Genomic DNA, 8,077 nt, shown 5'->3' on the forward strand with positions numbered 1-8,077 from the left:
ACACTTCTTGCCTTGGGGTTCTTGAATGCAGAAAGCATGTTCAATTCAAACCCTTGAAGAAAACATCAGAGACAAATGCTGGAAGAATGTATTTGTTGGCTTTTTGTCAGTGTATAGATAGGTAAAAAACAACTGGTTAATTAATAGATCTTTGAATGGCATTTTCATATGAACTCTTCTTTATCATTAGAAAGGGGATTAAATAACCACCCCCCCTGCTGAATCTAGGATTGTGAAATCTTATTCTCATTGATTTCAGTTTCAAAATGCCACTGGCTTTGAGGGAGACCAGATTCCTGTTGAAATCCTAGCCAAGGTTTGCATTTAGTAAATTATGCTTCTCAACTTCATAGTGGGCTAACATAGTACACTCCTGAACTTCAGGGTGTCTGGAATCTAGATCTGAATTTTGTAGCTTGCATCCACCCCAGTCAATAATGTATCTTGGGAGTAATTAACTATCTTGCATATAACTCATGCCACCTTTAGGCATAACAAGGTAATGAAATATAACCAAAATATGCTCAGTAGGCAGTTGTGAGATAACCTGTTCTTAGGCAAATTTTCCTCCTATCTCCCGTAGCCAGGTTTGACTTATCCCTCAAATTATGAGGATTAAGATCCCTTCTTAAACTGTCTCTCTTATTTTTAATTTTTTTTAATTTTTTATATTCAGAGAAATATTTGGCTTCAATGAAACCTCCTGGCAGTGGATTCTATAGGCCAGTGGTTCTCATCCTTTAGTACCTTACAAACCACCACCGATCAACACAGCAAAAGTGAAACTGGAAGTCCCACCATGGCACTTCCGGTTTCGCCACCGTGAGCTGAGTCCCACTTTTTCCTCACAGACCACAGCCCAGATCAAAGCAGCCTGAATGGGACCCTCCTCCTTATCCCCCAGCACACTGACACTGCAGATTGAAAGCCCCGGTGCAGCAGATGTGGTGGGAGGGGCAGCAGCAGGAACTTCCAGCTCGGACAGGCAAAGATGCCTCCAACCCGCTAGGCGGTGGGGCAAAATCAAAATGCAGCACCCATGTACCCCCTGCCCATGTCACAGGACCAGTGATGGGAGCAGCAGTGAGAGCCACCAAACAAGCTGCCACATGAACAGCTCCTGGACTAGTGGCGCACAGTGGTGTGAGCCGCCCCACCCCCTCCCTGGCCAGGGCTGCACTCCAGGCAGTAAGCCCCAGCTGCCAGGCTGTGCTCCATGGGGCAGGTGGAGCCAGGGCTGCACTCCGGGTGGCTAGCCCCAGCCACAGCCCAGAGCACAGCCCTGGCTCCATCCACCCCATGCAATGCAGCCCAGCAGCGGGGGCTTGCCACCTGGAGCACAGCCCTGCCTGGGAAGGGGTGGTGCAGCTCACGCCACTATGCACCGCTGATCCGGGAGCTGCTGATATGATGGCCTGTTTGGCAGCTCTTGCTGCTGCTCCCGCCACCAGTTCAGGAGGGCATGCATTGGGGGCATATGCCCCAGGATCCGTGCGGGGCAGGTAGGGTTGCGGCTGTGCCAGGCAAAAGGCAGAAGGCACCAGGAGTGGAGGCTATGCCATCCTGCTGCTCAGCCAGCCAGTGTGGGACCAGCGTGAGACATAGTCACTGCACTGCTTCTGGACAAGCGGTATGCAGCAGTGGGAGTTGGCCCAGCTTCCCCATGCCTCACGGATGAGCAGTGGCTTCGCCCCCCGCTGGGCAAGTGGCAGCTGGTCACGGTGGGTGGCATGTACCAGCTGAAAACTTGCTGTAGCCCTCCATAGCCCCCACTCCATTGCTTGCCCTGCCCCAATCCTGAGGCACATGCTCCCCCCATGTACCTTGCTGCCGCTTGCCCAGCCGGGGCAAAGCCACTGCTCATCCAGAGGCAGCACAGTGGCTCAGTCTTGTGCTAGCCCCACATCAGCTGGGCGAGCAGCAGCAGGGCATGTGCCACCTGAAAACTCACTACAGCCCCGCCATCACCCACCCTGCCCTGATCTGGAGTCACAACCTCCGCTCCCCCACCCCCGCATGGCCTGCCACCACTTGCCCAGCTGGGGCAAAGCCTCTACTTGTCTGGAGGCAGCACCGGGGTTCAGTCTTGTGCCAGACCCGCACCGGCTGGGCAAGGGGCGGGGGGCACATGCCCCATTTCTAGCAACTTCTGCCTTTTGTCCAGCCAAGCCCTGGCCCTGCCTGCCCTGCACAGATCCTGGGGCACACCCCCGCACTCTATGCCCTCCCAGACCAATGGCAGGAGCAGGGGTGAGAGCTGCCAGACAAGCTGCCATACAAGCAGCTCCCAGACCGGTGGTGTGAGCCTCCCCACCCCCTCCCTGGGCAGCACTTGCCCCAGCTCAGCTCCCGGTCCCAGCCCCAATCCCTCCCTCCCTGTGGGGACATTGATCTGCCCCCCCCCACAACCGTTCTCTCCCCCCTTCACCCACCACAACAGACTTACCAGCTGGAGACAGCTGTGTCCAGTGTTAAGGACTGCTGCTTGTTTAGTCTATGCTCGAATCTCTGACCAGGCGCCGAATCTTTGGATCTGATTCAGCTGAATCAAACTGGGACAGTGATTCGAATCAATGAATCAAATCACTGTCCCTCCAAATTGGCCAAATCCGAATCGAATACTTGCCACTTCACACAGGTCTAATGGGCAAGGAACAGTCTTACTCATGCTGGGAACACCTAAGCAGTCCCTGCTTGAACCGCTGTTGCCTCCACCATGTGCTCTGCCCTTCCTGGCTGTTGCTCTTAAAGCTGCAGCATCAGGGGACTGTTTAGCAGGTCCTGGTATGGGTGTGCTACTGGGGCATCAACTCTGCAAGTGGGAGGAGATTCTTGTGCTTCTAACTTGGCACCTGGGGTGAGTCCCCCTCTCACCCACACCCAGTTATGGTACTGCTTGGAAATCACCTATCATTGAAAAGAACTATGAAGCACCCTCCTGTTAATACATGACCATGCCAACAATTGACTATTTACATCTCTTCTTAACTTGTTATGTCTTAGTGGGCATCTGATTCCTGACAATACTTTACTTCTAACAGCACATTTTTTATTTCATTAGGAAATTCTTGTGAGTACCATGTAAAAGATCTTTGGAAATCTAAATGATATGAAGCCAACTGCTGTTATTTACTTTGTAATAATCAGTGCATTAAAAGAACAGTTCATTCTCCTTCAAATGTCAGGTGTTTTGTGGAAAAGAGCTAAAGAGGCAACTATTAGATTTGAAAGAAATGTCGCCTTTGATTCAGAACAGTTGTTTTTTTTCCCCACTTAACCAGCCACATGATAATTTTGTCTCCTCAGATTTCACACTTTAAACTTTTCCTATTTTGGGCTTGTAGCATCTGGAATATGGAAATCATCATATGCAATGAGACTAAAACAGGAGTGCCCAATCCTCCACCTGTGGGCCAGATTCAGCCCCTGGTGCCTTGTCACCTGGCCTCTGAGGCTCCCCATAGATCTGAGAGGAGCCCTGCAGGCTCTGGCCCTGCTTGCTACAGTGGGAGAGCAGGGCAATATGGGGCTGGATCCAAGCTGGTGGACAGCATGGGGCCCCAGGGCCTGATCCCATCTGGGTGAAGGCAGCATGGAGGTGGAGGTAGTACATTGCCTCAGAGCCCAATCTTGGTATGCAGGGGATGGGTGGAGGCAGTCCAGGGTACTAGGACCCAACCTTGGTGCACAGGGTTTGTGCAGGGCCTAACCCAGCCCATGAACTGGACTAAAAGATCAATGTACTTTTCACATATGGATGAGCAGAGAGCATGTTTGAGGCTGCCCAGCCAGAACGGTAAGGTAGACAAGGTATTATTGGATCAGACCCAGCATACACTTCCCTGTTATAGTTGCTTGTTTGCTGCATGTACCAGCTAATCATAAGCTCCATCCATAACTTTCTCAGGCACCCTTTCTAGTGCAGTAAGTGGGGACTGTGCTGAGGAAGTAGTAAGGAGTCCTGGATAGGATTCTAGTTAAAGAATTTGTTTTACTTTTTTACAAAAAATAATTCAGATACTGAAATAAATTCAGGGTTGGGGGGAAGGGCAGTACACAACTGAAGAATGTTAATCATAATCAGGGATCTGGGTTTTCCATTTTCATGGAAAAATGGAAAAAAAACATGGATTTTCCCTTTTTAACAAAGAAAACCATGGATTTTTCATTTTAACAGAGAAACATGCAGATTTTCTACTTTTGCAAAGAATTCTCTGCAGGCTGGCAGAGTTACGCCTGCAAGGAGTTGCGGGGAGTGGGAGAAGGGTGGTCAGGCAGGGGGTGCCATGTGCATGTGTGCACTCACACATGCACATGGGCACCAGGCACCCTGGAGAACAGCTGTGACAGGTAAGCCTGGCAGGGAAGGAGGGAGGATTGAGGCCCACATAGCATAGGTAGAGGGAGAAAAAATAATTTGGGGGGGTGTGCTCAGCCAGAATGGTCCCACTTGCTGGGTGGTGGAGGTCCCAGAAGGAGGGTAGCAAGGCAGGGAGCCCAAGTCCGCATTGGGCAGCCTGCCCTTGTCCCTGCCTCATGCACAGATCTGGGGGGCATGTGTCCCCCCTGCCCTCCCCAGGAGTGCGTTCAGCAGTGGGAAGCCACTTCCTCTCCCCCTCCCTGCCCCCGCCACCACCTGGATGAGCTGCCTGTGGCTCTGTCCTGATCCCTGCCTGGGTCCTGCGATGTGCATTCTAGCCCCAGATCCCAATCCACACACATCGCCTGGGCTGGGCAGCAGCCCCATCCCCAGGCCCACCCCAACTCCCTCCCTCCCTATGGAGCATAGGCGGCAGAAGGCCAGGGCTAAGGTGGTTCATCCCCCCCAAATGTGGGGCAGCAGGTAGAGCCGCAAGGCAGCCTGGCCATGACCTCTGGGTAGCTGCAGCAGGGGTGGGGAGGGGCACGCACGCAGTCAGGATTGCAGCCCAGTGTGTGGATCACTGGCTGCTCAGCACAGCAGGCAAATATTATCAGTCTATTCTGTTAGGGAGAAGGGGTGTGTAGGGGGGCAGATTGAGGACCCCATGGTAAGGGAGGGAGCAGGGCACAGGTGGGGCAGGGGCTGGGGTGACTGGGGCCATGGCTAGGCTGGGTGGTGGGACAATTGGTGCCCAGGTGCCTCATCCAGGGGTGCAGGGGGCCTCCTGCCACTTCATGCACCCTGGGGAAGGCCCAGGGGGCACATGCAACCTGATCTGTGCACAGGGCAGAGGTGGAGGCTGCTGCATGCTGCACTTATCTGCTGGGCAGGGGGAGGGGCCAGGTGGGGAAGCTCCTTGCTGCTGCAAGCCCCACGCTGCCCTAAGTGCCTGTGCCCACCTGGCAGCAGCAGGGGTGGTGGTGTGGGGTTGTGCCCCTTACTGCTGCCAGGCAGGAAGGGGCCACCTCACCATGGCAGTGTGGCACTCCCAGTGTTGGAAGTGAGCTTCTCTGCCCAGTGCCACTGTGCCCTGCCATGGCAGGGTCTACCTGCTGGCCTACAGAGGCCCCAGGGGGAAGGCAGCAGGCTAGGGAGCCCAAGCCCACAGCAGGTAGCCTGCAGCTACACCCCCCTGACACTCTGCACCCTGGTCATGCCTTCTGCAGGGGAGCGGGATCTGGGCTCCACACTCTGCTCTGTGACAGAAGCTGCTTCCTGTGGGTGGCAGCCAGGGCCTGGGTGCTGCTGGGGGTGGGGGGGGAGCAGGGGGCTCCAGATCCCTGGCTCTACAGCCCTGGAAGTTCAGGGCTTCCTTTGGCAGTGCTGGAGGGTAGTGGACTGTAGTTGGGGAGCGATGGGCACTAGCAGGGGTGGGAGGGCTGTGGGTAGGGAGTGAGGGGCACCAGCAGGGCTGGGGGGCTGCAGCTTGGGAGTAAGGGGCCTGGACCTGCGTTCTGGTGAGCAAAGGGGGCAAGGGGAGCTCTGATTTTTTCCATGATAAAAAGCCCAAAATCCAAGTACCAAAATCAAAGCACCAAAGTTTATGGGTACTTAGAATTTATTTTATAGTAACTGAGGCACTGGCAGGCTTCCCATTGCTTTGAAATGGTAAATATATCAATGAAAAATTGTGTTAATTTAATATCTGTATATATAGTGGCATTTCATTTTAATCACAGATGTTGGGTTTTTTAATCCGAGAATTTGCATTTTTTTTTTATTAGAGAAAAACCAGGATCCCTGGTCATAATACAGCTTTGAGACATTTGCATTAGACTGTAGTGTCTAAATGCCTCTTTTCCCTCTTACATTCTGAACAATCTGATTTGGACAAACTTCAGAAACTCCATCCTTGTGGGCCAGCGTTTTGAACAGAATGTTACAGGGGTTGGCAAGTAGAGATTCATCCCTGGGTGTTGTTTTAGGGTGGAAGCACACAAATGACAAGTGCCACTGCTGCTGACCTGGCCACGGACCCAGGTGCTTCTACCTCCTAATAACTCCTCTGGTTTTGAAATGTAATTGAATGGCACCTTCTTGGGAGGTTAGAAGCATTCGGCTAATGTGAAGGTAGTCCCATTTCTACAAGCCCTGCAAATGAGGAAATGTTGGAGTATAGGGCACAGCAAGACAGGCCCCACAGATAAGGGTTAGATAGTTCTGATGGTTTTGATAGATATTTGTGTTTTTTTGGATGTGCACTGGAGCTGTCAAAGATTTTTCCACTTGCAGAAGTAGCTGTGTTACTACTATACATTAGTATAGACCTTTTGTCTACTCACAGTGGCCTTCCATTGTTTTGATTGTAGTGTAGTATTAAAATTGGTCTTCTGTTTTTTTTATCTATGTGTTCAACAGCCTAATATAATATGTAACCCTGTGCCATTTTCAGGCCATAAGCAAAGCCCCATGCAGGGCTGGCTAGGGGCAGACCCTGGAGGCGGTGTGGGGAGGGCAGTACAGTCACATCCATTCAATTTCTGGTCCACCCAGAGTTTAAAATCAGCTGCTGACTATGGCCAGCAGCATCCAACTGACTCCTTCTATGGGAGGGCAGGTTGGAGAGGCTTGGTGCTGCTGTCATTGCTGGGAGCCCTGCACTGGCTGTGCCATCATGGCAAGGTACCCGTAACCCACCCAGCAGCAAGACTTTGGGATGCTGGTGCCCCTGCTGCTGTCAGGCAGGGGGGGGCACCTCACCTTGGTAGCGCAGCTAGCACAGGGTTCCTGGTGGCAATGACAGCACCAAGCCTCTCTGCCCTGCTCCACCCTCTTACACTGGGTCCCGCTCAGGAGTGTCTCTAGTGGGTTATGGAATAGAGAAAATCCCACACAATTTACTGATTCGTTTTGATGCACTGGCTGGGGGAGTAGTTAGCTGATTGCACGATTTCACAATGATTACACACTTAATTTATACAACACAATTTTATTTTAAAACTCTTTGCTACGTATATAACACTGCTTAGCTTTAAGAAACACCACAAACATTAAAAACACAATAGTTACATATATCAGAAACAATGCTCCGAATGCACTTCCTTCCCAAACAATGCTATAAGAATTAGTGTTACAAAAACAACTACAATTACAACTAAAAGTTAAATTTGAATCAATACTGTTATTTTTCATAATATACTTACAATCCTAGAATTCCGAGAAGCCAAATACCAAAATATGGTTTCATTCCTCAGTAGTACGATTTAATGGGTTGGCCTCAGTAGTACGGTTCAATAGGCTGGCCTCAGCAATGCGATTCAATGAGCTGGGCTCACCAGTGATAGGACTACGTCCCCTTCCTTCAGTCCCTTTCGGGCGCTCCGCGGCTTCAGCGTGAACTAAGAGATTCGTGTTCACGGAGAGGCTTGATTAGGCGATCAATCTAATCTGAACTTATACTTGCGATTCTTCCTTCGTTGTTCTGCAAGTGAAGTCACCTCCAAATTGGGACAGTAAGTTACAGGTTTTTATTGAGTGAGCTGCCATCATTGGGCTCCTCCTACTCAATTCATCATAACTCCCAAATTTGGGCTCGGATCTTACTCAACAGAAATTACCTTTGTTGAGCATTTTTAAATTATTCTTGGGGAGACTTCCATATCACTGTAAATACTCTTTTCTTTTTACCAGTCTGGTTAAAAGGCCCCAGGCTTT

At 51.2% G+C, this 8,077-nt stretch overlaps 1 long non-coding RNA gene across 1 annotated transcript in view; it reads right to left on the minus strand.

Annotated features, from left to right (window-relative positions):
- Nucleotides 1-2,581, minus strand: part of LOC102381343 — a 7,979-nt gene extending 5,398 nt beyond the window's left edge. Inside the window, exon 1 of the long non-coding RNA XR_324951.1 lies at nucleotides 2,447-2,581. This is a non-coding gene — a long non-coding RNA (uncharacterized LOC102381343). The remainder of the gene's footprint in view (nucleotides 1-2,446) is intronic.
- Nucleotides 2,582-8,077: the final 5,496 nt, after the last annotated feature.

This window comes from Alligator sinensis, unplaced genomic scaffold (assembly GCF_000455745.1).
Source record: "Alligator sinensis unplaced genomic scaffold, ASM45574v1 scaffold185_1, whole genome shotgun sequence".
NCBI lineage: Eukaryota > Metazoa > Chordata > Crocodylia > Alligatoridae > Alligator > Alligator sinensis.